Raw genomic sequence first — 9962 nt, forward strand, 5'->3', positions numbered from 1 at the left:
GAAATATTATTGGCCACATATGTGGCGTGTGCCTAAATATTTTGTTTCTGTTAATATTGTTTGAGGAAGGATATGAAAATGTAGTAATGAATTCTATCATTACAGATAGAAAATATTTATCTTATTTAGTATGAAGCAAACAAATATTATTCCAATATTTGATAGTACAAAATTAGTCGAAAGCTCTAAAAGAGCTAATATATTAATATCTTGTGATGGTTAATCCATTGGTTTTAAAAGATATTTATAATGGATCTTCTATTGAGATTGTGAATGAAGAAAATATTATATTTTATATGAATCACTATTGCTATAAATATCTATTTTGAAAGGATGAAAAGACAGGATTGAGTTATTAATTTATATATATTTTATAATCGTTGTGATATTCTTTTGTCATCATCCCTATTAAAGGGTTGAAAGCATAATATTTGACTGTGAAAAATTTGCTTATGAGCAATAGAATATGATAATTCTATTTAAACCTTATTTATGGTTGGATGCACTTAAAGTTACAAGTTTTTTTTAAAAAAAGCGTAAGTATAACTCCACAAGATTCAAAATAAGTTCTCAATTAAAATTACTTAGTAAAATATTACTGATGAGAACTTGCAAGAGAGAAAACTTATGTATGAAAAGTCATTGGTTATGTACCTGTTGTACACCTGAAAAATAAGATCCACCCTCAAAGTTTACTATTAATAAATTTTTGGGCATTTGAAGATTTTGGCATATTCCTTGAAGCGAATACTGCATATAATCATTTGGATATTATATTTATTGACTTAGTGACATTATATACTTCACATTGATTTAGACATTTCCAGTAGTAAATGTCACAATAGTACTTATATGTGGATACAAATTAAAATGAATGATAATAAAATTATCAATTTGTTACAATTTAGTACAATTGAAACACATGTTAAAGTAAACCGAAGTTTACTAATACAAATGCATTTTCTACTTGGCGTGACTAGTTAGACCATTTTAGATCATATATGATGTGAAAGTTAATTGAGAATTCATATGGACATTCATTAAAGAACCAGAAGATTCTTTAATTTAAAGAATTCTCATTTGTTGCTTGTTCTCAATAAAAATTGATTCTTAGAAACTCACTAGCTAAAGTTGAGATTCAATGTCTTTCATTTCTAAAATGAATATGAGCCCATTCATCCACCATGTGGATGGTTTTGATATTATATGATTTTGGCAGATGCATCTACAAAATAATCACATGCATTATCAACTCGCAACCTTTCGTTTGTGAGATTGCTTATTTAAATGATTAATTTCAGATTATGCAATTAAAACAATTCATCTTGCTAATGTTGGTGACTTTACATCCCAAGTTTTCAGTGATTATTGCATGTCAATTAAGATAAAAGTTGAACATTATGTAGCTCATGTTCACACACAAAATAATTTAGCTGAATTGTTTATCAAATGCCTTTAACTAATAGCTAAATCATTACTTATGAGAACAAAACTTTCTATTTCAGCATGAGTTTGTATTGATTTACATGTTGTACGTATCAAGCCAATAAATTATAAATACTCTCCATTACAATTGATTTTTGGTTAAGAGCCAAATATTTCCATCTTACAATTTTTGGATGTGTGATATATGTTTCAACTGCTCCACTATAACCCACAAAGATGGGTCATAATAAGAGATTGGGAATGTATATTTATATGAGTCTCCTTATAATATTTTTGAGCTATTAATTCGATATTTAGTTATGACATGAGTTATCAGTTTTCTCAATATTAGGGGAAGCGAATAAAATGTTGGATTAATAAAGTGCTTGAAATGAATTATCAATATCTAAGATCCTCGTACAAAGCAATGTGAACCAGAAGTTCAACAAATAACTCATTTTACAAATCAATTGTCAAATTCATTAAGTTTCACATATCAGCTGAAAATGCTCCAATACGAATTAATGTCCTAATAGGGAAAACTATTAGTGCAAAAGAAAGTAATCCATGCCTGAAGCGTGGAAGACCGGTTGGTTCCAAAGATAAAAATCCTTATAAAAAATAAGGTAGCAAACATTCAATATGATCATATAGTGAAGGCGGGGGTTGCTGAAGAGACCCGTGACATAACTAATTATAAAACTCAAGAAGAGATTCAGGTACCTAAAAGTGAAAATGGAAATAATGAAAATAAAGATACCTTGATAAGTTATGTCAATACAGAAAAAGATCGAACGAAAAAAATGTAGTTGTCATCAACAATTTTGCATATAATGTTGCTATTGAAGTAGAAAAAGAAAATGATGATCCTGAGCCTAAATCTATTGATGAATGTAGAAATAGAAAAGATTGGCCAAAATGGAAAGATGCAATTCAAGCATAATTGAATTCACTTTCTAAACGTGAGGTTTTTGGACACTTGTAGCACAAGGATTTTCGCAAAGGCCCGACATTGATTATGAAGAGACATATTCTCCTGTGATAGATGAAATCACGTTTAGATATCTTATTAGTCTGGTAGTATGTGAAAAACTTGAAATACATCTAATGGATGTTGTTACAGCCTATTTGTATGGCACATTTAATAGTGAAATTTATATGAAAATACCTGAAGGATTTAAAATCCCAGAAGGATATAGAGTTTCTCGAGAAAATTGTTCAATCAGATTAAAGAAAAGTTTATATGGATTAAAACAATCTAGACGTATGTGGTACAATCGTCTTAGTGAATACTTGTTAAAAGAAGTTTACAAAAACGATCCAATTTGTCCATGTGTCTTTATAAAAAAGGTTTGGATTAAATTTTGTTATAATTGCTGTTTATGTTGATGATTTAAATATTATTGGAACTCCTGAAGAGCTCCAAATTACTGTAAATTGTTTAAAGAAAAAATTTAAGATGAAAGATCTTGGAAAAACAAAGTTTTGTCTTGGCTTACAGATCGAGCATTTAAAAGATGAAATTCATGTTCATCAATGAACTTATATGGAAAAGATATTAAAGAAATTTTACATGGATAAAGCACACCCATTAAGTACTCTGACGGTTGTACGATCGTTAGATGTGAATAAAGATCAAGTTCGTCCTTGCGAGGATCTTGAAGTGCCATATTTAAGTGTTATAGGGGCATTGTGTTAGAGTATGCCCAAATATCAATCATGAGATGGTTGTAATAACATACTTGATTTATCATGTTTATTAATATAAGGCGTTACCATTATTGTTTCAGTTTCTTTTCTGTGTGTATAAATAAACTGTTTCATAATATGATTATTCTTAAAAGGTCCTTTGTCAAGTATTATTGTTGACTAGGACAACAATAATGCATTAAAACTAGCATGTAGTTGATTGATGATAAAGAGTTGTCATTGATATGGGATGTCAAAATCGATGCATGAATATCTGTGTTAGAGAACAACATATTGGCTGACCCGTTATGAGTGTGTTTCTTGGATTATTATGTAATTGTCACAACATTACTCATAGTGATTAATATGTATATGATCCTCAGACTTGAGATCATCATAATCCCAACATCGTGAGTTGTATATTTTGATAAAGTCAAACGTACACTGTAACTGGTTGTTCTATAAAGGCCAATGTTGGATATACCACGATCTGTGTAGAGGGATATGGTTGATCGATATAGGATAAGTCCCTCATACATAATGGGAGTAATATCTTAGGCCACTTGATTGAGTGAGACTAGAAATCATGGCCATGCTCAAATAAGCTGATATGAGATGTCATACTTATTTGTATATCATAGTCTACTTAAGTTATCAAGGAATATGGAATGGACTATGCAAGTGTGACTATTCCATGACTTGTGTCCAATCCAGAGATAAAGGACTTAAGGATTATTGCATGAAAGGTTAATCATAAAAAGGTTATGTCAAATAATGGTTTCTTGTGACTTAGGTAGCAATGATGCATTGTTAGGTGCCACTCATTGTTTGTAACATTGGAATCGTTCTAGTATTACTGTTAACGTTACAATAACCTACAAGGTCACACCCTATAGTTGAAATGAACAGAATGAAACATAGTTGGTATTGTGTTTGGTTGTCGCTTGAATAAAATTAATTATAGAATTAATTTAATTGGGTAATCAAATATTGAATACATTATACGTACAAGGTTGTTGTACGCATAATGAGAACATGAATTTGGCTCGTATATAAATTCAAATAAATATATAGTTTACTGAAATCATTATTATGATTAATGTAATTATAATTTTCGATTTAAAAACATTGTTATATTTATTTAATTTCTAAAAACCCTAAAAAATAGATATAAAAATCCCGTTTTTCTTTGCTTGGGGGGCTTAGCAGCCGTCAAAGCAAAGTCTTCTCCAAAAAATAGTTTTGGGGATTCCTTCCGTTCATTGTCAACTGGGTGGATTACGTAGAGGCCGGAGTCACGATAGATTGCAGCTTGGTTCAATAGTATATCAAATTACTCGTTGCCGAGGCGTCGCTGTCTACTCAGAATAAAGATTCGGTAATTTTGAAACCTTTATTTCACCCCGATTCGTTCCTCACACATGGATCCATGGTTAGGATCGCCAAATATTTTATTTTTTCGCTGCGCTGTAGGGGTGTCGGCGTTCCAACACATTGATGTATCTTTCAAACAACACAAGACCTGATACAACTTTCGTTGTAAACTTGTTAGCAAGATTTAGTTATTCTCCAACACGTAGACATTGGAATGGAATTAAACATGTATCTAGATATCTTAGAGGGACTATTGATATGGGGTTGTTTTATTCAAATGATTCAAAATCCCTATTAGTCGGCTATGCTGATGCTAGATACTTATCAGATCCACATAAAGGTCTATCTCAAACAGGATATTTATTTACATGTGGGGCTACTACCATATTGTGGCTTTCAACAAAGCAAACATTAGTTGCTGCTTCTTCAAATCATGCAGAAATAATTTTAATGCATGAGGCAAGTCGAGAGTGTGTTAGGCTAAGGTTATTGACACAACATATCTAGAAGATATGTAATTTACCTTTACAAGAAAATATGTCAACTATCTTGTACGAAGATAATGCAGTATGTATAGCTTAATTAAATGGTGGTTATATCAAAGGTGACAGAACGAAACATACTTCACCAAAATTATTCTTCACCCATGATCTTTGGAAAAGAGGTGACATAAATGTTCAACAAATTCGTTCTAGTGAGAATTTAGCAGATCTTTTACTAAGGCATTGCCAACTTTAACATTTGAAAGAATACTACACAAGATTAGAATGCATCGACTCAAAGATGTAATGTAATGTTGCCATCAGGGGAGTCTAAAAACAAGTTGTACTCTTTTCCTTTAACCAGGGTTTTGTCCCATTGGGTTTTCGTGGTATTATCTACCAATGGACATCCAAGGGGGAGTGTTATGAATATCTTATTAAGTGGATGTCCATGATGATAAAGATAAAGCTTTGATGTATTTTAAATTCTAATAATTATTAGAATTATATCTCTACTTCTTTTATACTTCTTATACCTATGATTAGAGACTCTGATGAAGCATTGTAATCATCCCCTTTTTATCAATAAAGTACATTCTCTATTGCTTTCAGATTTTCTTTGTTCTTTATTCTCTCAATCTCTCTTTATTTTATAACAATTTTAATATTATATGAATTAACTTATTATTGCTAAACATTAAAGCAAAATATAAAAATATAAATTTTATTAAAATTTGTCATCAAATTATTTTAAATTAAAATTGAATAGCAAAATTCAATAAAATAAAAATAAAACTACAAAAGTTAACATGAAATTATAGTATAGTGATAAATTTATTTCTAGTTCATAAAGATTAAGATAATGATAAATACTAATCAAAATAAAATATAGTGATGGTTTTCAATTTCATGAAAAATTTGCATATTAACCCAATTAAGTAATGCTTGCTTCTATAAACGGCTAGCATAATAATGATGGTCACTGCTAGCATTTCTTCCTTCGGAGTTATGTAAAGAAACTGTCAGAGAACAGAACTAAAAACAAAGGAGGAGACAAATTTTGCTATATTTACATATTATATTTTCATTTCATTACCTTATAAATGCCCTGCTTGGGAACTTCATCTTGCATTGCAGCTAAGATCTGAAACAAAAATGGCTTCCTTTGCAACTCAAATTCTCTTCATACTGCTTTTCACCCTCTTCTCAACTTTCTTCATTAAAATTAATGGAGAGTTCTTGAGGCAATCCATTATGGAGAAAATCACTTGTCTGCATTTCTACTTCCATGACATTGTAGATGGAAAACACCCTACAGCCATGCAAATAATCAGGGTACCAAACAGGACAGCTACTTCATTGGTTACCACTTTCATGGTAGATGATCCATTGACAGAGAAGCTTGAGCCTACTTAAAAACTTATGGGAAGAGCTCAAGAGATCTATGCTTTCGCTTCTCAACATGATTTTGGGTTGCTTATGCTCATGAATTTTGCTTTCCCGGAGGGAATGTATAATGGAAGTGCAGTCAGCATTGTTGGCCGGAGTGCAATCCTTGATGCAGTGAGGGAAATGCCACTGTCGGAGGTAGTAGAATTTTCCGGTTTGGCCGTGGCTGTGCTTTGGCAAAGACAGTTTGGTTTAATAAGAACGGAAATGCTATAGTTGAATATAATGTGACGGTTGTTCATTAAAGAACAATTGCTACATGCATGCATGTAATGTAATTCAATTTCTGTATGGCAATGGTTTGTTTTCTTCTTGCTTTAGATTGTTTCTCCTATTGACTAAAAAAAAGAGAATTGTTTATTATCATTTATAATTTTTTGTGATGATGAATATGAGAAACCTGGGATTGAAGGAGATATTAATTAGCTTCAACTTTTCATCACAAAACTGTGAGATTGCACAAAAATAAGTAATATTCTTTATAGAGAGAACAAAACACTACACTAAAACAAGCTTTTAGCGGCACTTTTAGCGGCGTTTGGAGCAAAAACGCTGCTAAAGAGTGAGCATTAGCGGCGTTTAAGGAAAAGCGCCGCTAAAGAGTGAGCATTAGTGGCGTTTAAGGAAAAGCGCCGCTAAAGAGCGAACATTAGCAGCGTTTATAAAAAACGCCGCAAATAATACACCCAGACGGTGCCGTTTTGTGGCCTTTAGGGGAATTAGTGGCGTTTTTTGTAAAGCGCCGCTAAAGAGCGAACATTAGCAGCGTTTATAAAAAACGCCGCAAATAATACACCCAGACGGTGCCGTTTTGTGGCCTTTGGGAGGGGGGAATTAGTGGCGTTTTTTGTAAAGCGCAGCTAAAGAGTTTAACATTAGCGGCGTTTATAAAAACGCGCAAATAATACACCTGACGGTGCCGTTTTGTGGCCTTTGGGGGAATTAGTGGCGTTTTTTGTAAAGCGCCGCTAAAGAGCGAACATTAGCGTTTATAAAAAACGCCGCAAATAATACACCCAGACGGTGCCGTTTTGTGGCCTTTGGGGGGGAATTAGTGGCGTTTAAGGAAAAGCGCCGCTAAAGAGTGAACATTAGCAGCGTTTATAAAAAACGCCGCAACTAATACACCCAGACGGTGCCGTTTTGTGGCCTTTCGGGGAATTAGTGGCGTTTTTGTAAAGCGCTAAAGAGCTAACATTAGCGTTTATAAAAAAACGCCGCAAATAATACACCCAGACGGTGATGTTTTGTGGCCTTTGGAGGGGGAATTAGTGGCGTTTTTTGTAAAGCGCAGCTAAAGAGCGAACATTAGCAGCGTTTATAAAAAACGCCGCAAATAATACACCCAGACGGTGCCGTTTTGTGGCCTTTGGGGGGGAATTAGTGGCGTTTTTTGTAAAGCGCCGCTAAAGAGTGAACATTAGCAGCGTTTATAAAAAACGCCGCAAATAATACACCCAGACGGTGCCGTTTTGTGGCCTTTGGGGGGGAATTAGTGGCGTTTTTTTTAAAGCGCCGCTAATCTAGGTGTTTTAGCGGCGTTTTTGTTTATGCGCCGCAAAAAAATTTATCTTAATTGAACTATTATTTATATTATTTGAATCAAATTAAACATATTTCTAATAGAATATTTAAAATCTTCAATAAAAAATAACAGGTATAAATAATTTGAAGTAAAACACATGGAAAAATTAAAATAGTATTATTTAAAATAATTTTAAAGTTTTTGTTGGGTACATTCTTGATTGTTTTTAATTTATATATTAAAAATTTGAAATTATTATCGTAATTAAAAGAGATAGTAAGTATTAATTTAAATTTAAAATATTGAATTAAGCGTATCACTATAGTTAATATAGGGTTTTAGGTTTTAGGGTATATATATGATATTATTAATTTAAGATTTTAAGTCGGTTTAGGGGTTACTATTTTAAGGTTATTATAATTGATCAGGAGTATATATATATATATATATATATAATATTGGATTTAGGGATATGGTGTAAGGGCTGAGATATAATGTTTAGGGGTTAGTGTTGGGGTTAGCACTTAGGGGTTATTAGGAGTTAATTAAGGATTTAGGGTTTAGTTAGGGGTTGGGGTTAGCACTTAGGGTTTATTAGGAGTTAATTAAGGATTTAGGGTTTAGCTAGGGGTTGGGTTAGGGAACGTAGGGTTTAGATTAATTAGTATTGCCAAATTATAATTTAAATATGTTCTTATATATATAATTGTAAAAGAGGTAATAATAAATTTGTTTAGGATTTTTCGGTTCGGTATATATTTGGTTTCGGTATATTATTAATTTAAATACTAATTTGAATAGTAATGCTCAAATAATTCATGAATAACACTTAAATATATACTTAAATAATTTTGTGAATTTGAATTGAAAAACGAAGCTTAGATTTGAAAATATGACTATTTAGGTTTTAGGGACTAAATTGAATAAAATGGAAAATGTTAGGGAACTTCTCAAAAGTGGAATGAGGTGACTTATACCTATAACAGGATGATATAAGACAATTGTGTAAAAAATATCCGGTGTTTACTTCAAATAAATGAGGAAAATAACGATTTGAAAGTTTCAAAATTCAATCTTAAACCGAAAAAATCAAAATTGAGGGGCAAAAGAGGATCTTTTTCAACGAAAACTTTGGCAAACCGCCAAAGGCGGTTTGCTAGCACGTAGATCTCGAAAAGTTATTCGAAATCAAAAAAAATTCGCCTCAATCGGACAACCGAGCCAAAAGTTATGGCCTTTCAAAGTTTTCCAAGCTAAAAACACAAAACGGCGCCGTTTTCGAATGAATAGTTAAACTTTTGGTGGCGTTTTTAGGAAAACGCCACAAATAATGCAATTCCAGACCACGAAAACGGTGTCGTTTCTGTTCACAGCTGTAATATTTAGTGGCGTTTTTAGGAAAACGCCACAAATAATGCAATTCCGCACCACTTAAAATCGTGGTCGCTTCGTTTCACAACAGTAATATTTAGTGGCTTTTTTAGGAAAACGCCACAAATAATGCAATTCCAGACCACGAAAACGGTGTCGTTTCTGTTCACAGCTGTAATATTTAGTGGCGTTTGTACCAAAAACGCCACAAAACGGTGTTAATATAATGGCTAAACGACGTCGTTTCCGGAACAGATTTTAGAATAAATTATTTAAAACGTCAGCGTTTGGCTTAAAATAGATTAAGTATACGTGGCAGTTTTTATTAAACGCCACAAAAAATGCAATTTCAGACTAACAAAACGGCGCCGTTTCTATTAAAAGGTTTAATTTTTTGTGGCGTTTGGTCTATAAACGCCAGAAATTTGGAATAAGTAGTGGCGTTCTTTCAAGAAACGCCGCAAAGGTGTTTTAATATTTTTTCTCAACGATGCCGTTTCTGCAGATGTTGTTTAACTTAGCATTTTTACTCACTCGACAAAGACAGAAAGAAAAGGCAAGTGCAGAGGCCGATTGGGAAGGGGAAAAAACCTAAGAAAATATTCTAAGGAAGAAAGGGGAGGAGAAATCAGAAATCATCAAAGAGG

At 32.5% G+C, this 9962-nt stretch overlaps 1 pseudogene; it reads left to right on the top strand.

The window, feature by feature from the left end:
* Positions 1-6125: 6125 nt before the first annotated feature.
* LOC105801117 (dirigent protein 23-like) lies at positions 6126-6664 on the top strand (annotated as a pseudogene).
* Positions 6665-9962: the final 3298 nt, after the last annotated feature.

This window comes from Gossypium raimondii, chromosome 11 (assembly GCF_025698545.1).
Source record: "Gossypium raimondii isolate GPD5lz chromosome 11, ASM2569854v1, whole genome shotgun sequence".
Lineage (NCBI taxonomy): Eukaryota > Viridiplantae > Streptophyta > Magnoliopsida > Malvales > Malvaceae > Gossypium > Gossypium raimondii.